The following is a 22,168-nucleotide window of genomic DNA, read 5'->3' as shown; positions in this document are numbered from 1 at the left end:
TTCTAAACATTCATATATGATAATCATATCATCTAATTAAAAGGTGGGTTGAACACATTAAATAGCAAAACGTTTTAGAGAAAACAAAATCTCATGTCATTTATATATCCCAAAAAAAAGTGTCATTTATATATCTCAGGAGGTTTTTTACTCCTTTAAAAAAATTAAATTTTTTAAGACATTTTTAATACTTATATAAAGTCGATAACCGGTCCGAATTTTAAAACTATGTTTACAGGGGTCATTATTTTAGTTTATAAAGTGACCGAGTCACCGATTCAATCCGAGTTAATCCGGTTAAATAACTATATAAATTTAATCTAAGGACCGAGTTATCTAACCGAGTCATCCGAGTGGTTCCGGTTCAGTCATGCGGTTCGACCAATGACTCAGTGGTTCGACCATTGACCCATTGACCCAGTACCCCCGCCGAGTCGATGACCGAGCCGAGTTTTAAAACTATGCTTATATATATATTTTGCACCCTTATATTGTAACAAACTATGCATATCTTTTTCTTATTCGAAAAAACTAAACATATAGGTTTCCATGGCACCAACAATGTAATAAATATAATATCATATAATATAAATTCTTATCTGTTTGAAAGACACCAAAATGTACACTAATAAGTAACATTGATAAATCATGATGATTGAATTTTAGCTCATGATAAGGTTTTGACACAATTGTTATTTTAGCTTCTGGTACTGTGGTTGAAAAAAAATTGATGTATGTGGGTTATTTTAGTTTTTGTGAGTAATCATAAAGCCATAACAATTTTCATATTTGATTTATTCTTTCCTATATGATTGAGCCGTACAAAAGTTGATTGGTGAAATTTGTTTTGGTCATATCATTGACGTCCAAAAAGTTGATGATTCAGAAATTTGTGCATTTAAGATCAGGTTGATTTGATGATACAAAAATTGATCACATAGGAATATGTTAGCTTCTTTCGATATCAGAATGAACAAAGGGAATAAAATTAAATGATGTATTATTGTATCTTTATATAGGACTTTCGATGTCGAGGGATTATGACTACATTAAGGATCTAAAAAATGATTTGGACATTTGGAAAATAGGATTTGGAGTGCTGGATTCTTGGATTGTAAATGGTAGTAATGAGAATCAACATATGAAGCTCATTATTTGTGATGCAAAGATTAGATGAGTTAGTTAAGATTTGTTGTAATTTCCTTTATGATTTATCAATGTTACTTATTAGTGTACATTTTGATTTATTTACATTTTTTGGTTTCTTTCTCGAATTTAGGGTGATCGAGTTCATGTAATAACTCGGTATAGAGAATTGGAGCATTGAAAGGCTTTGCTCGAGGAAAACAAGACTTATACTTTGTATAATTGTCATGTGTTTGATAATGACATTGTATTTAATCTCTTTAGGGTTGTTTTTGGTTCTTATACAAAGGTGCAGAAGTATGACAAGTTAACTAACGTTCTTACTCATAAATTTCGTTTTAAGTCATTTAAGAAAATTCAAGATGGAAAATTCAAATATGACATTTTATATGATATAGTTATGTGCTTTAATTTATTTCTTTGTTTTCTCCGATTATAATATTATTATAGATGTAATATTTTTTTTAAGAAATCATCGGGCTTCTTCATGAGATTGTCAAGACAACACCAATTGGGACTAGAAAGAAACCGTGTACGAACATTGTGTTGAAAGATAAAATGTATTATTTTTTAATTTGTCAACATCAGATGATAGAATTTTGTATAAGTTTGATAATGACCTGAAAGATGTCTTTCCTTATGCAGTGAGAATATAGTTGATGTAACACTATGGGAAAAATACTTCGTAGCTTGATCATTTACCATCTATTTACCTTGAGTTCTTCCATTTTATAGTCATTGACAACCCAAATATATGTAACAATTGGTCAGGTTCGAGGCTGCTCATCAACCTACATTATCCGGTTGTTGAGAAGTTTAAGACTTAGTAAGTTTGCATTATGATTTTAAAATATAGTATTAGAGTAACTTATTATTTCACAATCTGATTTGATTGTTTTTTGACCATGTTTCTTGAATTGTTGTCGTGACCTTAACACTTCTCAAGCTCAGAGTCAAAGTATCAGTCATAACTTAAGTTAGAGTTCGGCTTCTTCTCAACGTACTTTGCACAACGATTTTTTCAATCTGCCTCAGGTTAGGCCAATTACTGAATTTATAAACTTAGTCATGGTCTACTTTTTTTATGCACGAACATGCTTTGAGTTTTTTGATGCACAAGTTAAAAATACATATTGCATTATTCTTTATTTCATGTGCATAATTTGGGTTAGGAGACATACTTCATCACTATTTGGAAAACAACTAAATTCAATCCTAACCAGTTTGGATGGTATTATAAGAGTTGCACCAAATGTTCGAAGACATCAATGTTAAATGGTGCTGGCTATAGATGCACATGCAGGAGTGATGCTTAATTTCCATTTGTTTCAACAATGTTAATTGGTCAACGGGGTTCATATAATGCACATACATGTATTTATCTAGACTTTATAGGAAGATAATAGGAAGATAAATTAGAAGTCATGATACATTTTCTTTAGCTTAAATCAGTTAAGCTACCTTTATTTTATAAATTATATGTAACTATATTCGCATACAGAGAAAGTATAAGTGTCGCCTCATTATCGCCGAAAGAGCAAGCTATGAAAAATACTTGGGTGGGCTATGGATCAATTTCTGCAGAGAACGTGTGATGATAGAAGGTGGTAAGCTCATATTTGGTCTCGAAAAGTCACCGAAGAACTTGCACGTTCGAGTTGTTCTAAAGTAGATATTTGCTGCTGAACTATTTGAACTTCTACTATTTTGACGTATCGCTTTGGACTGTAATCGTAAACTATTTTGACTTTGGGATGTCATTTGTTCTTTTCATTTTGTCTGATGTAAATATTGACAAAAATCTATTTTTAGTTAGTCTTTGACACTTGGAGTCTCTTTTATAAACCTAACTATTATGTAACGTTAATCTGCACATTGTTGATTCCTTCATTGGTTCAAATTAGTATCATGTTAATTATAATGTTGTTTTCCTAATCTTTTGAACAAAATAGAACATGCCCTTTTTCTACAGCAGATCTTTATAATGCTTTGGAACCAGCCCATACATATTTTATGATGAATCATAATGTTCCGTCGTTTTAACATATCTTCTTTCGATTTTTTTTTTGTTTATCAAAAACGTTATTGAACCCGTGCGAAGCACGGGTTTGTAACTAGTTTTCTTCATAAAAATGTGGCATAAACTCTAGACTTCTACTGATATATAAAAATAGGATAGGCAAGATCGGGTAGAGAAGAAGAGTAACAAAATGAATAACACTTGTTCCTCTCAAACACCACATCAATAAAAAAAAAAACGCTACCACTTAAACTGCCAATCCTCCTAGTTGAGGTGCACACCACCACCGTCAAAGATCCAGTGATCTCCACGTCCACGATCTTTCTTTTTCCTTCGTTCTCTTAAGTTTGCTTTCACTACATAGGGTTTTTTTTCTTATCTTTTTTTTTTTTTGGCAAAATTACACAATTCATCTTTTAACATAATTGTAAATAACACTTACGTCCTTTATTTTATTTTATTTTTTCGATTTAATCCTTATGTTAAAAAATTTCAACATCATTATCCATTTTTATAAAAAAAAAAACTCAAAAAATAAAATAAACATATTCAATTCTTCATCCTACAAACTTAGAAACTCAAATTTCATTGAAAAATCCTTTAAAAAAGAATACAATATAGACATTTTATATCATGAATGATTAAATCGGGGTAAAAAATATAAAGGACAAAAAAACCTATTTTTATTTTGAACATTAAAGTTGGTTAGTAAATTTTTTATACCCTATTTTTATTTTATATTTTATAGTTTTTGTATCTCTATTTTAAAATTCACCTTAACAATCTGAGTTTCAATTTTCTCTAACTTTTGATAATCACTCTAATGTGGAGTCAACTTTGATCACGCGTCCAATTTATTGATGACATGACAGATCACATGTGGACAAGTCACTAATTTAATATGCTTACATGTTCTCTCTACATCATTAGTAACTTGGACACATCATTAAAGTTGACTTTAACAAGGATTAGAGATTAAAAAAATAAGAAAAATTTGGAATAAGAGGTTGAAAAGATAAATTTTAAAATAAAAAACTTCATAAAAATGAAAATAGTGTAGAAAAAAAATGCAAAGAGTGACTTGTATTGTATACGGCTGAGTTTTTCAAATTAATTAACTGCAAGTTGGTCGTGGTATATCTGCTCAAAGGGATCCACATTGTGAAGTTCTGATCAAGGTTTGAGCTAAGGGATAACGTATTGTTGGTTGATAGCTTCAAATCTGATCGACTGAGTTTTTTTTTTTTTTAAGGAAACCTGACAGACCGATTGGGTAAATAATAATCCTTTGGAACTAGTCTTTCCACCCGTGCTACCGCACGGGTCATATATAGTTGAGAACACTATTACTTGAAGAAATAAATAATCATCCCTTATTTAAAGTGGTATAAAGATCATCATAAATAAACAATAACCAATATGTTTATTGTGAAGCTAACACGGTATATTTAACGTAACCGTATATATTTATTGAGAAGCTAAAAGTATATATTTAAAATACGTTCAATAACTACGTAGATTAAACCACGAAATTGGATACAAAACTTGTCAATATTGCACGTGAATAATTACAATAACTAAATACGGCGATTAATAATTGTAATTACAATAATTACAATATACATTTCCATCATCCAATGCCTATGCACATTTCATGTTCACTACCATTTGACAGATTACAATTTCATAATATCTGCTTCCTCTACTTCTAACAATGATGATCAAATTAAAGTCATGTAAATAACTTTCCAATTCATCTGCAATACAACAGCAACAAAAGCAAAACCCAATTAGAGGCAATTCAGACTGCAAAAACATACTTAATTAACCGTTGACAGTAACATGCTATCGTATGCAATCTGACGGTTATCCTTGAAACCAACAATAAGTAATATGACACTCAATATCTAATATTAGACTTGGCATAAGGTACCGTACATAACTGATTCTGAATGACGCACAAATAGCCAATAGCCTTCTGCTGCATATTGAACTTAACCTTCACAAACATATCAGATGCTAAAGTTATTATCTGCAGGATTGATCAAAAACATTAAAAATGTCAAAAGAGGCAGTTGCATCGATTCTTGACAATTACCTATCAAAGTAGCATCACAATCATACAGCAGGATTGACTACAGATTACGGAATACTTCTTTATACACAACATTTGATGTAGTATTCATACAGTTACCATCTTCATGTGCCAATAGAATTTTCAATCCTTTTCTTGAGGTAACTCTAGAAACCGCAACATAAAGTTTTCCATTGGAAAAAAACTGATTGCAAATACCATGAAACAGATTGCAAATTCATTTGAAAAACACACAAAAATACAGATAAGTGAATTCATAATGCATTTTCAATACCATGAAACAGATTGCAAATACATATATTGTGGGAACTGTCTTGTAACAACAATAGCATGAAAGTCCTGTTAATTAGTTTCCAATTCACCTGCAATCCAACAAAAACACAAACAGTAAGAGAGGTTAGAGTGTCTACTCCTACTAACCATTAAAATGTTCTCAACTATATATGACCCGTGCGGTAGCAACTTGTTTTAACGACTGCCCTTGACTTTTTGTTGATCGATTTACATCGAAAAAACTGACCATTTACATCAAAAAAAAATCAGCGCTTTAAAGATCAATGATTCTCCATAAATTAATGTCAAAAAATCAGATGCAAACTTTAAAGGACCCTTAATCAACTTATAACTAAAAAAGAACATTCAATAGATATCGTTTAGTAGATACAAATATAATATGGAAATCATTTAGTAGATACAAATAGATATCAAAAGCTTCTCCTTCATCAATCAGATGAACTTAAAATTCATTCAAAAAATAGAAATCACTCAAATGTAATGGAGAGCATCTAGCTTCACCACAGGCTCATCTTTAGTTAAAGGCCATTGAAGATCTTCTCCTACTTTTATAACTGTAGCAAGAGACACATATTCCTCCAAGGTTTTGATGACCATGAAATGGCATTGAGCTAGTTCAAAAGCTTCTCCTTCATCCATCAGATAACTTAAAATTCATTCAACACATAGAAATCACTCAAACGAATAGCACAAATTGAGAATGGCAATATTCAACTTGAACAATGGAGAATGACAATTATTGAACTTGAACAATCAAAAAAATAAATTAGCTCAAATTGAAAGGGCATAAAGTAGGAGATGATGCAAAGTGCAGCATACCTTCATGAATCAAAACTAATATCATATATTTCCTCCCGCAAATCAAAGTCTCTTCAACTAAGCAAGTAACAACCTACAAAATAGAAACAATACAGATTAAACTTTGGCAGCAAAAGTGAAAGATTGAGAAAGAAATAGAGACTTGTAATATTGGAAACAATACTTACACATGACTTTAAGAGAAAATGATCCAATCATAGTAAAAAATAAAGAAATTGGTAATTTTATAAAACTAATGTACCAATTTAATTAGATCTTATCACTCAAAACCAAATACAATATATGTATAGAGAAAAAGGGCTTGAGGAAACTCCTAGCACAAATTGGGACAACAACGGGGAGTAAACAGTGACAAAATTCATATGGTAGTTGTTATACCCTGTTTTTGGACCTAAAAATACTGGGCCCAATTTCATTTCAAACTTTGTCAATTATCAAATTTCAACTGCACAGTTCAAATTGTCTCTGCCTCGCAGTATTTTCAATCACAATTTTACCTATGTTTTTCTTGCATAAAACCTTTCGAAATCTCTTTACTTGTCTTGTAAGTCATTCAAAAGTGTCTCTGAATCATTACATTGATTTTTCTACAGTTTATTTCAAAATTTGCAAAAAGTCGTACAGAAGGGTATTTTGGTCATTTCCTGCAGTGGGACCCATTTTCATCCTTGTGACTGTCTCTGAGTCTTTTCAGATTGATTTTTAACATTTCATCAGTAAACCTTGTTAAATTCATTTCAAACTTGCATCTGAATCAGTGTCGAGTCAATTTGAATATGTTTAGGTCATTTTTAGCCCTAGGGGCATTTTGGTCATTTCACACAAAATTTTGGCATAGAGAGGTTACTTTGAAGTACCTCATTTAAGCCATTGGTTCGTTTTAGTCCGTTTTGTCAATTTTATTTTTGTTTCGCTTTACGTTTTGTCAGGTTACCAATTTTATTTTCAATTTTATTTTTATTTTTTGCATTTTGGTCCTCAAAGGGGTCCAAAATTGCTTTTCAGTCCAGAACCTTTTATTTTTTACATTTCAGTCCTTTTGGGTTAATTGCAGTTTAGTCCTTAAAGTTTTTGTTTTTGCAGAAAAGTCCAAAATTCATTTCAGGTCCAAGGCCGTGCCATTTTCTTTCCAAGTCCAGGTGTCATTTTCTCATTGGTTCAGAAGCACACATGGCAGCCTATAAAAGGCGCATTTACTGTACAAGTCAGGATCAGAAGCAATAATCACACGCCAACTCATAAACACAAAACCAATTCTTTCTCTCTCAGCAATTGAATCTAAACAGAAATTTCCCCAGAATTCCTCAAGAACACCAAGAACACAAAACCCTAACTGTTTCCAGAAATCAAAAAGTTCATCAGAAATTAACGAATCTCACATCAATCCTCAGAGATTCGTGTGAATCTTCATCACTGGATTGAAGAATTCTCCTACAATTCAAAGTGCGAGCTCACATTGAAGCAAGCTCAAGCACTGATCATAGGGATTTTCTCACGCAGATCTAAGAAGCATTGAAGCAAGCTCAAGCACGTAATCACAGAGAGAGAAGTAGAGAAAGAATCGGAGAAGATGAAGAAACAGAACCGGTAAACCGATTTATTTTCGGTCCAAGAAGATCAAAGATTCATCAAAGAACATTCAAGTTTTTCCGAAGATTTTCTCTATCAAAAGTTTCAACCAAAACTTCAGGTAAAACTCAGAATTTCTTTTCAAAAAACAATATCATAGTTTAACCTGCAAAATCACATGAATAAACAAAAAAAATTTCCAGAATCACAAAGAAAACCATAACCGTAAACACAAAACCTAGATCCATAAGGATCCAAGTTTTGAAAGCAAGAACAAGCACCAGAGAAGTAATAAACGACGAAACGATGTAGATCCTTAAAGATCTAAAAGTTTTCTTTCAAAAATCAAAAAAATCAGTTTCAAAACCGTACGAAGTTTTTTCAGATCTACGTCGTTTCAAGCTGTGTTTGAAAAAACCTTTGCTGGATTCGTGTTTAGGGTTAAAGGACGAATCAAGAGATGTAAAAATCTTTGAATTCTGGAAAGTTAGGTCACCGGAAGTTCATAGGCTCGCCGGAGAAGATGAAGTTTTCGGCGGACCTTCAAGGTCTCCGCCGTAGCTTCATCCTCACCGGCGGTGAGTTTAGAGAGAGGTGAGAGATGAGAGAAGAGAGAAGAGTTTAGAGAGAGAAAGGAGAGTGACAAATGAGTAAACCGGCGCACTAGGGTTTTATATAGGGCGCTAGACCGGACCGGTTCAAGACCGGTCCAATCCCCTGCGTTGTGAGCCCTTAGATCTAGGGTTTGGGACCTTGGATCAATCCAACGGTCCCTGAGTATCCCTGTGAGATCCGTTTCCTTTGGTTTTGGGCTGGGCCTTCTTCTGTACGTTTTCTTTTTTTTTGTGTGCTATTTACACCGTTTTTTTGCTATCTGAACCTGTTGCTTGCTCACTTTTTTTTTTCACAAAAAAATCCTAAAAATCCTAGTTGTTTCTTGATATGTTTTTGGTATTTCTATGGTGTTTTGCATAAAAAAAAATTGGTAAAATGGCATGAATTGATTTCTATGTGTTTTTACATTTTTTGGTATTCTTTTGGTTATGTTTTTGTTCTTGACACTTTGATATGTGACATGGATAAATGATGCCTAATATTGTGATGAATATGCCTCTGATCATGTGCCTTTTTTGCTGTTTTTGGATATGATTTTGTGAATTTCTTGTTTTGCAAGCAACAAGTGTTGGTCTTAAGGAATAAAGTGTCAAATTTCTCTATGAATTTGGTGTGATACTCTGCTTGCATGTGTCTCTATTAATTTCATGTCATGGCTTGAAACAAAATCTCTTACAAAATTGCCATGATGTGATAATATGGGTCACAAGCACCTTTAGGTATCATATCAAATTTTTTAGGTTTTACCACTTTATTACCTTCTTTTTGCCATTCTTATGCTTTCCTTTTTGTTTATTTCCTACTATTTCGTGCTTTATGATTACTAACCATTTCATCTCATGTGACATACATTTCATAGCATTCCACTATCTCCTCCACTTTCTTTAGCTTAGCATTTTTTTTTTTTTTGCAAGTTTTAATTCATTTTGTGATGTAATTTGTTATCATCGGTTTGTAGCTTGGCAAAGAGGCCATAGAATGTATTTAGGCAATTTTTGTAATATGGACTATGGACACTATGACGCACCGGCACGCACACACTCACCCTAGATGTATGCCTAGGATTGCATGTGTAGATGTATGGCTAGGATTGCATGGTTAGATGAATGCTTAGGTTTAAACACTTAGAGAAAATCCAATTTTTTTTCCAAAAAATATGCAAACAAATTCGCTTCAAATATTTTTCATAAAAATGGAGTCAAAACTCCAACAATTTTTCACCTTTTATTTTCTTAAAATTCTCAAATAAATCTAATCATTTAGACTTTTTTGCAAAATCACTAAACAAACCCCCACTTTTTCATACTCTAATGCTCATGAAGCCTCTCAATCCCCTTCTTCAAAATCATTTTCAAAATTTAAAATCAAACAATTAAAACAAAAAAAACAACAAGTCTTTTTAGCAAGAACTACGCCGGTTTTGATCCCGTAAAACGGTACGTAGGCAAGGGACTTTAACCCCTCCAAGCCGAAATAAAATCAAATTCTACTTCTTCTCACCCCCATTCTTCACTAATCACACCTTCTTTTTTTACAAATAGTCTCTAAAAGTAAAGCGTAGAAATAAGCTTAGGAGAACGGTTCTTATGGAATACCATAATCGCTCCGGGTGCCTAACACCTTCCCGTAGCGAAAACGACCCCCGAATTCGGAAAATTAAGGGTTTTTTCTCAATTTTGCCCTTCCCAAGAAAAAATAGAGAATATCAAAGATTGAAAGGTTCAAGCCAAATTAATGACTTGACACTCGAAAATCACGATGACAGTAGTCTCATAAGAAGCAGTTCTGCAGTCATTAATGTGATCACTAAACATAAAACATAAAATTAAACAATTTCAAAATTCAAAATCAATTAACTATTCAGTAACCCAGTTAGAGAAAGTAGTGAAAAAGAAATTTTGGACTTTGGTTGAGAGGGAGGCCACAACAGGGGAAACCCAAATATATCAAACATTTATTTTTCAAAATTTCGAAGTACCAAAAATGTGCTTATAGGCAATGTCACCATACTCAATATTTTTGGATAAAAATGTGCTTATGGAAACAGCTTATGATAAATTATGTTCTGTTTAGATAAATTGCTTAATTAGGTTTGAACAATCAATTCAATTAAGAGAATGCAAATTAAAAGTTCAAAGGATAAACAATTAAAAACTAAAACTTTACTTGTGAAAATTAGAGTCTATAAGGAAAAAGTAAAGTATCATCACCAAAGAGGATGAAAGTTTAGACCTGGCATATTCAACGACCGGACCTGGCATATTCAACGACCGGACCTCATACATTCATCCACAAAGATGCATATAGCTGCACCACCGTTAGAATTTCAATTGCAAAAGTTACGGGGCCACTGAGCCATCACTTGAAAAAAGAAAAATTACTTTGATTTAGTAAATCCCTAACATAATAATCCCTAAATTGACAAAAAAAAAAAAACCAAACTCCAACAATTAGTTTCTCTCAAATTCACACAGAATGATATAATACCATATGATATGCACATCTAATAATTACCTCAACGGTGGAAATTGAATCGTCACCGGAATGCTTCCCAAGTCGTAAAAGAATTGTGTGTCGTATTTGGTTGCCTCACTGTGACTGTCGCGCTCAGAGCCATTGATCGACCACCGGGAAACGGAAGAGGCAACTGGACGGAGAGAGCTAGAGAGGAGGCCGCAGGAGAAAATCCACCGCTGACGGTGGTGGTCGAGTCGACGACGGCGAAAGATGAGAAGAGAAATACGACTGTGAAAGTGGAAAAGACATGGAAGAGAGTGAAGAGAGAAAGCGTAGGAGCAAGCGGGGTGGACTGAGGGAGAGTAAGTGTGGAAGAGAGAAAGCTGGACAAAAAGATATGAACTAATAATAAAAAAAAGGGCCCATGCAAATCTTTAGTGAAGGTAGTTAAATGACTCATGGAAAACATAATACAATTAATTGTGGATGGGAAGTTCAATAATCATTTTAAACCAATGTCCTTTAATCAAGGTAGTCTAGGAGGGAATAGAGGATTTCAAATTTCAAATTAAAATGATCTAACGGTTGATGTGCTAATTTTCCTAATTACAATGATCTAACGGCCAGGATAAAATGGAGCCAAAAAAGTAAGGTTAGAGGTTGGCAATTAGGGTTTGCATGTTTGCAACCATTAGATATAAAGGATATGATTAGGAACATGAGTCATGCATATGATGCTTGTTTGTGAGTGTGTATACTCTTTTTTGACTAGGGATCGAGGAAGTAATTAATTATATGGTCTCTTGTCCTTCCATTGGCACATGTTACATGTTCATTGTGGACCGAAACTATCACCATAACCCTTTGATTACCAACCTTAACTGGATGCTTGTTTGGGAATATGTTTTTTTATTCTCGCTATAAAACAAACACTAAATAAAATCTCATTTTCGTATCTCTGTTCTCACCTAATCTCTGCCTCTCCTCTACTAATATGTGAGAAGTATGATTCTTCATTTACACAATACTCATTTAATTTTGGCATTTTCTTTATCAAAAAGTGTCTATATAACCTAGAGTTCTACTAGTATACAAACAGGGTATAGAGGAGAAGAAGAGTAGCAAAAAAACACTTGTTCCTATCAATACACCACCATATCAATTAAAAACTCCACCACATCAACCAAAAATAAAAACTTCATTCTATCTTGTCCTTCTTCAACCGTTGCCCTCGCATACACACACCCACTTTTACTCTTTCTTTGTTAGAATATCAAGATATCCCGCTTTTTCATTTTATTATTTTTCCCATATTTTTAAGATATTTCACTTTCTTTGTTTTTATTAATTACATCCTAAGTTCCTAAGTACTTACTTTTTCTTCTAGCCTAAATGTTTTCTATGGTGGTCGACTTCGCCACTTTCTTCTGTTTGGAGTGTGCGTTATAATTCATTACTTTTCTCTTTTGTCTTTGCTCAGTGCTTAGTTACCAACTCAATTGTTCTAATAAATTCCTAATTTGTGTTCTCATTTGTAGATTGGAAATTGTTGCAACTCTATAGTTTTTGACTCATATGTTTGCAAATTTTCTCCCTTTTATTCAGTGTTGTTGGGGGAGCCCAGACAGACCCGGCTTGATAATTTGTTATGTTTTTTTTTTTAGGAAAGAATTTGTTATGTTTGTTTATTGACATTCATATCAATTTTTTAGTGTTATTTATTGACTTTCGAAAACATTAGATTTGGATTAATAAATTTGTTTTGCGTTGTTTTCTCAGCAATAACTTTAGGTTGTGACTAACTGAATGTTAATTAGGGAAAAAGATCAAATCCACTTTCGTGTGAGTTTTAATCAATACAGTGTTTCTCACATGTTTTAGAAGCTTATAACTTTTATTTCCTTGTTTTTTCTTTTGATTTACTTGTTAGCAATGCAAACTATCTTTGGTTGCTTGTGCTGTGTTGTTTTCATGTTGAGCATTTTTTTTTATTGTTGATGCCAATTGAATGGTAAGGGATTTCCTTTGTCAAATACAATTAACATTGACATGCATAGTCTACATAGTGGAGTGCAATATGGGGTTTCCTTTATAAACTTGAAAGAGCTAGAACTTCACATTGTTGATTATTTGCACCAGATATACCATAACACGGTTGGAAATAGTTGATTACGAAAGCACAAAATTATTAAAAAGTCACTTTTTTCTTCATTTAAAATTTATTATATCTGCTTTAGTGCTGAAATGACTTTCGAAACATGTTGAGATTTCTGTTTTTAGATGTGGTTTTATGAGAAATAATATATTAAGGTACAACAATTCAAATACACACAATGACATGACTAATTAAAAATTTGATTTAACTTTTTATAAAGATTTTGAAGTTTTATCCATTTGTATGCACCTTGCAATTTCTGCTCTTATGATCTAGCATTAGAGTAGAAATTGTGAAGTGTGTGAAAACGGTATAATGTCAAAGTCTTTAAAGAAATAAATTCAAGAATTTTGTTGGGCATGTCACATTGTGAACTATTGTCTCTTAGCACAATTTCTTTGATAGTACCACATTTGTCAACATAAATTTTCACAATGTACGAAAGTCCGTACATATATAAGATTATTTTAGTTGGACATAATTAGTGACTTTAATAATACTAAGCTTTCCAAATGAAATAACCGCAGCGGACATGTCATACCTACTAAAATTTAATATTGAAAAATTCTAACTTTTAAAAGTTGAGAATGCAAACAAAGCTTAGAATCTTATCAACATTGTCAACTATGTATTTCATTGTTGAATTATCTTTGATATAAAAGTGTGTGCGCTCTTCGCGCGGGCGTGCATTTGCCTTTGCTAAGCCTTGTATGTCGCTTGTCCTTGATCCGTTCAGTCACGTCTTTTTAGGTACATTGTTGTTTTTCTTTTTTCTTAGTATATAAGCACACCATATTTTCTACCATGTTTCTCAATTAACTTCTGCTTGATTTTACAAATTTTTCTTCCTTTTCTTGCACTTTGGTTGGATATGCTCATGATTTATTGTGATTATTGGACTTTTGTGTTAGAAATTTGTGCATCTTTTTTCTTAACTTTGTACAAATTGGTTTTTTAATCTTCATTAAGTTTTATGTAGAATGTTATTTTTTTCTTACAATCCTAGTGATTTAAACGAGTCCAGGTATGCTCCATTTAGTATTAGCTCCATTTAGTCCATTTAGGGTTTGGATGCAAGACATGTGTCAAAAAAATAATGAAGGGCTGAGATTTCAAATTTTAAAAAGTATAATTTTAATAAAAAAAATATACAATTTCTCTTCATTCAGCTCCCCCCCTCTTCCCGTTACTGCGTTCTTCTTCTCCTCTCCACAAAGAAAAGCATCACCGCTGCATGTTATGGGAAGGTATTATCGGTGAACTATTTCATTTATGAAATTTCTGTTTACAGTTTGAAAACAATAACCAAAAGGAAACCACAAGATGAGAAAAAAATCCAGGTTTTGAAGAAATTAAGCACTCTTGTAGCTTCATTGTTCACTTAATAACATCATGATTGATTGAGAAGAGGCGGCGGACGTCGGAGGGGGATGACGGTGGGCGGTGATGAGAGAAGAGGAGAAAGAGATAGAGATCTGGTAACAAGAGGGAGGGGAAGGTGAATGAGCTAGGTGAGAGAATTTTTTATTTTTATTGAATAAATACTTTTTTTTTTTAATTTAAAATCTCAGCCCTTCATTATTTTTTTGAGACATGTCTTGCATCCAATCCTTAAATTGACTAAATGGAGCATACCCGAAATCGATTTAAACGTGAAGGGATTTTCAGTTAAGTCAAGTGGAAAGAGGGAAGTTATAGGAAGACAATTGAGAATTGAATTTAGTTAGAAAATTAATGCATATTAAGACTCCATAATGTTTCTTTCGATACCCAAGAATCTAATGCATTGCCTTCCCATGTAAAACAAATAAATAAACAAAATACTCAAAAAATAAACCATTCTTGGGATCAAATGAGCATTACCTTTGGTTTACTTGTTAGCAATGCAAACTATCATTGGGTTCTTGTGCTGTGTTGTTATCTTGTTGAACATTTTTTTTTATTGTTGATGCCCATTGAATGGCAAAGGATTTCCTTTGATGAAGATTTAAATTTGATTTAGCTCTTACAATTACTTGAAAGAGCTAGAACTTGACATTATTGATTATTTGCAATACAAGCCTTGTGAATCTTCTGAAAAGGTGTTCATTATATCTATATATATTGTGAATAATGAAGGAAAAGAATTTACATTTTTATGTAAATTGCATTTCCTGACATGTTCCCTGCTTTTCAAGATGCTTTTTAAAATGCAAGTTTTTCTTCCAATGGAAATGCTTTGAAGCCTCTCAAAATATGAAACAAGCAGGTTATGATTGTATATGTACATTTGTCAATTTCAGTTAAACTTGATGGCCAAGTTATATACATTGAAACACAATTGTAATATCAGCAAATTATTTTGAAATGGGACACTTGTAATGCTAGATGTTATGTGGAATTGGATACATTGTGGTAATTGCTAAGTTGTGAAGATTTTTGCGAATATGATGCTTCCTCGAATCAGCAACTAAATTTTGGTTTGGTCCGTCGGAGCAATCTGACGCTCTAGAAGGAGTAATAGACCTATCTTGAAATCTCTGTGTGTGAGTACGTTTTTCTCTCTCTGTTGGAATCAAGGAAATATTTGTGTAAAATTACATGAATTATTGCTTCCTATTCCTTTGGTTTATTTGAACAGATTGCTATGACTATTGAAAGTTGTATGTATGCACAATTTTTCATGTTTGAGACCATAGTACCTTTTTGGTATAATGTCCATTCAGAATTAAGAATGGTTTTAAGAGCATAATCTCTTCGATATTTTTATGTCCTTTAAGAATAAATAATATTTTAAGATCATAGTCCCATTTTCGGTATGATGTCCCTTTTATGTTATTTTCAATTTTGTCATTTCTATATATTGTTCATTTATATTTCTATACCATATTTTGATATATCTTAATTGAGTCTTTTAATCAAATTTAATGAATTAATCATTTATCTTTCTATTATATTATTTTCATAATCTGTTAAATAATTAAACTGATGTCTTCATTTAGAATCATAAATGACAACCACATAACAAAATTAATTATTACAATCAAACTTATTAGATTATTGATTTATCTTTCTATTGTATTATTTAAATCGACATGTTAACAATTTAAACCTTAATTTTCGTTCATAATCATAAATGCGTATGTAATAAACGAAGTGCCTCATAAACCTCTTCATAACCGCGCAGCGCAGCTGCGCAACCCGTGCTCAGCACTGGTCTCACAACTAGTTTTCACAATAAACCACCAAAAAGAAAATGAAAATTATATAAAATTTATTTTATTTATTTTAGTTCCATGATACAATAGAACTCATTAGCCAGAACAACAACAATTCTCCCTCTTAAGAGTAAAAACAACAACAAATCCCCCTCTTAACATAAGTATCCACGCATCGACCTCTCTTAAATCCTTTATCACGACAATCTTTAGTGCAATTTTTATCGCAAGGTATGGTACATACAGTACTTGGAGGGTTCACCACACTAGTAGCCAATCCTATATAATTTCAAAGTCAAAATTAGATATAATACATATGTATCGTTAATTCTATTTTCAAAATATAATTTATATCCAATATTATTTGTGATCATGATCTGACTAAACAACTTACTATGATCCACATAAAAACTTTTTTCTTTTGAAATCAAGATTCACATAAAATAATTACTATTTAATTTTTAAAATATTCAAATAAACAATACAACTTCATTTGAGTGTTTGAGTGATACCGATTTAATAAACCGATTTTTTTTTAATCTGCAGACTATGAACACAATATAATAATTTGAGAAGTAATTTGTATATCAAAAATACAGTTCAAAAGTTAAAATAATTTTTGTCATTACCTGAACTGATGATAAAAAAAATGCAAAAAATACCAAATAGATAAGATTGATTGGTGTAAGAGGCCATTTTGTACGATATCACCTTATATTTTATTTCTTGTAATATCTAACACTAACATCCTTCTATTATATACACATTGAAAATGTATTATAAAATAATTTTAGTTTTACTATTTTTTTCTATGAAAATTTTTTCTTTATTAAATATCATTAATTTTCATTTGACTGTTAATTATATATATGAACACGTTTATATTCTATATATATATATATATTGATTATACTATTATTATCATATGAAAACATTAATAATAGGTCAGATTCAAAAAGTTAAAGTAATCAATAGCGTAAATACTATAAATATAAAATGATATTTCCTTTAAAAAAAAATAGAATTTCACTTTAAAATTTAAAATTAAATGTATGATTTTTAAAATATTAAAAGACAATAACAATATGAAATTGAGAAAAAGACATTATTTCACTTTATTGAATATTAGTGGAAAGACGACTACTAATATGATTTTCTAATTATATATATGAACATGTTTATATTCCATATATATATTGATTTTACTATTATTATCATATGAAAACATTAATAATTGGTCAGGTTCAAATAGTTATCAATAGTGTAAATATTATAAATATAAAATGATATTCCCTTTTAAAAATAGTGGAAAAAGGTATATAAAATGTTATCCCTATTTAATAGCGTAAAATTACATTTTTTTTAAGAAATAAAAAATATATCAATTATTCAAATTTATTAAAATTAAATGTATGATTTATAAAATAGTAAAAGACAATAAGAATATGAAATTGTAAAAAAGACACTTTCCCTTTATTGAATGTTAGCGGAAATACAAGTACTAGTATGATTTTCTCATGCACTTAATTGTATAAAGAATGATATATCAATTTTGATATCTTATTATCAAATATTTTTTGGCAAATGAGGAAAATAACAATATCTAACTAATGTTGTAATGTTGTTTTCTGTCCAAGAGAAAAAGGAAAAAAAAAAACTATCTGCTCCACAAAATACCTTAAAAAATTAAAAGATAAATAATTAAAATGTTTTGATATAAAATAAGATTTTTTAATCAAGTTTAATAAGCATTATCTTTAACGGTCATATATGCATTTTTAACCTAATATCTTGGGTATTGACATGAGTTTAGTTGAGTTTATGATAAGAGTTGTAGATTTTCTTCTCTATCACTTTTAGGTTTTATTGATTTACTTTTAATAAAATAAATAATTAATAAGCTTAATTGTCATTTTGGAATTTTTCAATTTGATGAAAATGATAAATGTTGATGGGATGGAGAAGATGAAGAACATGTGTTTTACATTTATACTTTTACCGAAAGTTAATTAAATAATATAATTTTTCATACTTAGGTGCCACATAAGCATTTTAAAAGTGTTGGATGAAAAAGGTAAAGGTGCAATATTGTAAGGTTTAAGGGACGAACTTGATACAAAAGAAATCTAAAATGACTAACTCGTTATAAATATCTAACTCGAAGGAACTTATGTTGTATTTTACCATTAAAATACTATACTAGTTATATTTTCTCTCTAATATTCCTTTCTAAAATAAGCTAATCTTGCTTGTTGCTTATTACAGAATGACACTATTATAAAATTGATTTCATAAAATCAACTTCGCCCATTTAATCACAATAATGTTTTCATACGGTGTTTAATAATCTGAAACTAGATCTTCTTCAACTCTTTGTTCCTTACCTAATTTTTTTTATAAAAAAAAAAAATTAGAATTAATTTTCCTTCCTAAAAATGCAAAATAGAACCCTATGTGGAGGTTGTGTTTGAGTGTTTTTTTTTTTGTTACAAGTGTAAAAACAAAAAGAAAGGGAAAAGAACATGAACAAAAAGGAAACAACTAGTTACTAAGGAAAAAAAGTCCTCATTTGGTCCGTCCTAAGCAACCGTATAAAGCCTTCAGGAGGCAAGGGATGGACTGTCAATTCAACATATGTTGAAGCTGCTAGTTTCGCCATAAAGTCCGCACATTGGTTACCCTCTATGAGCGAGTGATGAAGCGAGTAATTTCTTGATTCCAACATGTCCTTAATATTCTGGATGAGCACAGCATAGACATGGTACCGGGGTGCGTCACCATTGGTGAGATTAACTGCTAGAAGCGAATCAGAATAACAAACCATCTCCTCTATATTCAACGATACCGCAATTTTAAGACCCTCAAACAGTGATGTCAGCTCTGCAAACAGAATGTCATTCGGTCTGTTTATGAAACCCGAGAAGCCAGTAACAAAGTTTCGTAAGTAGTTTCGGACTGGGGTTCCGATGCAGCTTCTATCGACATTTAGAATAAAACAAACATGGTTATCATTGTTCCAATGAACCAGCCTTGCTGGTGGAGAAGAGCTTGAGTGTTAATGCGCATAATGATTTTAATGTGTAAATGATGTTCCAATGAACCAGCCTCACTATAATGCGCATTTATCATTTTCGCATAATGATTTTAAAGTGTAAATGATGGACTTTAATTTGCAACAGATTGATTACCATGAAATACATTTTCCACTTTGATGAGAAAAAACAACACATTTTATTTTTTTCACGATTATATATATACAACCAAAAAGGCTCCTCATATGAATGTTTTTTGGGAGATATACAAACCAACCAAAAACCAATTTTTATCAAGAGATACACAACTTTGGATTCTCATCTTCCTGTTAATATTTATTATTGTTAGTTCTGCACCCTGATTTTATATCAAGAAGGATCCATTAAATCATGGGGATTAGCGTATAATTACGCGAAAAATCATTAAGGACAGTGTGATCAGCACGTCTTATAATACTTTCACTATTTGTTCATTTTGCAGTTCTATTATTGAATTGATGAATAGAGATGGTGATTGATGAGTTATGCCGGTGGTCAATTTAACACAATCTAAAAAAAAAAAGTTTATTGATCTCTATCTTGTTTATGTTTAATTGATTTGATATTTATATATTGATTACTATTTGTAGAGATATTTTTATCTCTAATTTTACAACAATTATGGGGGATTAGCGTATAATTACGCGGAAAATTCTTAAGGACAGTGCGATCAGCACGTCTTATAATACTTTCACTATTTGTTCATTTTGCAGTTCTCTTATTGAATTGATGAATAGAGATGATGATTGATGAGTTATGTCGGTGGTCAATTTAACACAATCTCAAAAAAAAAGTTTATTGATCTCTATCTTGTTTATGTTTAATTGATTTGATATTTATATATTGATTATTATTTGTAGAGATATTTTTACCCCTAATTTTACAACAATCTTAAGGATTTTCTTATTTACTAGTTACAAATCCGTGCTTCGCACGGGTTGAATAACGTATTTCAAAATTTAGCTCAGAAGGAGAAATTTTATAAATTACGGAAAATTATTGTCCTTTATAAATGTGAAAATCAAAGCTGCGTAAACCAAAATTTTGCAACACAGAGCCTAAAGTACTACATAAAAAATAACATAACAACTATTGTAATCTCTTATTCCCTAAAGTTAACTCGAACGCAAAATTTTGCCCTAGATTTAACCTAACTTATTTGTTTAATTTTATTGTATTAACCCTATTTAATTAACACTATTTAATTTAATCAAAATGTTAACGTTAATTGTTAGGGAAATCAAAATAAACAAATCGCTCATAATTTTTCTCCTTAATTTTACTAAACAAATTATATTAACCCTAGATTTAATTTATGCAAAATGTCATCTCTTATCTCTTATTTATAAACGTTAACCCGTGACGCAATATTAACCCTAGATTTAACCTAATTTTTTTGTGTGACTTTACTATATTAACTCTAGATTTAGTTTATGCAAAATGTCATCTCTTATTTATAAATGATAACCCGTGAAGCAATATTAACCCTAGATTTAACCTATTTTTTTGCGTGACTTTACTATATTAACCCTAGATTTAATTTGTGCAAAATGTCATCTCTAATTTTAACCTAATATTTTCCTCCACACTTTTGCATTTAATGTTTATCTAAAAAGAGTTTTGTTGTTGTAGAGTTATCAAAAAAGGATTGATACACATATTTACATCAGATGAAATCAAGCAAAAAAGTAGCATCGGTGAGTGAAGATAATCTTGTCTATGATTAGAGTTAAGGTGATCTATTGAAAGTGCGGATCATGAACACCAAATCTTTATTTGGGAACGACTTGAACGTGCATATTTTTAGGTGGCTTCTCTAGATAAAAAATTAGCTTATCACCTACCTCTAACATATGTTCTCGACAAAAGTTTAACCATTGACCGCCTAAGTATTTTTCGTAACTTGTTCTCTTTGTCGTTATCAAGCGACACTTATACCTTTTTTTGAGTTTGTTTGTCGATGAATGTGATTTTTTCCCCTGTTCCTTTTAGAAATGTCCTTGATATCTCATTTGGGAAGTGCTTGGTACAAAACAAATTGCAGTGTTAATTAGATGTTATATATATAAGTACATTTCTAAAACATTTACCAAAACATTATAAAGATTTGTTGTAGGAAAAGAACATGTTCTATTTTGTTCAAGAGATTAGGAAAACAACATTATAATTAACTTGATACTAATTGGAATCAATGAAGGAATCAACAATGTGCAGATTAACATTACATAATAGTTAGGTTTATAAAAAAGACTGCAAGTGTCATAGACTAACCAAAAAGGGATTTTTGTCAATATGTACATCAGACAAAATGAAAAGAACAAATGACATCCCAAAGTCAAGATTGTTTACGATTACAGTCCAAAGCGATGCGTCAAAATAGTAGAAGTTGCAAAGATCTACTTTGGAACAACTCGAACATGCAAGTTCTTCGGTGAATTTTCGAGATCAAAGATGAACTTACCACTTTCTTCCATCACACGTTCTTTGCAGAAATTGAACCACTGCCCACCCAAATATTTTTCATAGCTTTCTCTTTCGACGGTAATGAGGCGACACTCTCCCTCTACCAAACACACAACACTTGCTTCATTAAAAATAAGGAGTTCAACCTAGATATCTACTAGTATAAAAACAAGGTAGAGGAGAAGAAGAGTGGCAAAAAAAACTTGCTCCTCTCAATACACCATCACTTGCTTTCTCATGGATTTTTTTTTCTCTTATCCAGAGTTT

The 22,168-nt window shown here is 31.3% G+C and overlaps 1 long non-coding RNA gene across 5 annotated transcripts; it reads right to left on the bottom strand.

Moving 5' to 3' along the window:
* Positions 1-4,711: 4,711 nt before the first annotated feature.
* On the bottom strand, positions 4,712-11,416 carry LOC120580040 (uncharacterized). 5 transcript variants are annotated; one of them, XR_005645675.1, is made up of 6 exons: positions 11,073-11,416; positions 10,813-10,919; positions 5,536-6,447; positions 5,265-5,445; positions 5,105-5,165; positions 4,712-4,923 (listed from the first exon to the last, which is right to left on the bottom strand). It is a non-coding gene; the product is annotated as an uncharacterized lncRNA (long non-coding RNA). The 5 variants fall into 5 exon arrangements; XR_005645676.1 differs by having other exon boundaries at positions 5,265-6,201; positions 6,375-6,447; XR_005645673.1 differs by having other exon boundaries at positions 4,714-4,923; positions 5,265-5,623; positions 6,375-6,447.
* Positions 11,417-22,168: the final 10,752 nt, after the last annotated feature.

This window comes from Medicago truncatula, chromosome 4, assembly GCF_003473485.1.
Source record: "Medicago truncatula cultivar Jemalong A17 chromosome 4, MtrunA17r5.0-ANR, whole genome shotgun sequence".
Classification (NCBI taxonomy): Eukaryota; Viridiplantae; Streptophyta; class Magnoliopsida; order Fabales; family Fabaceae; genus Medicago; species Medicago truncatula.
Note: the sequence above shows the minus strand (reverse complement) of the source record. Positions and strands in the feature narration are given on the sequence as shown.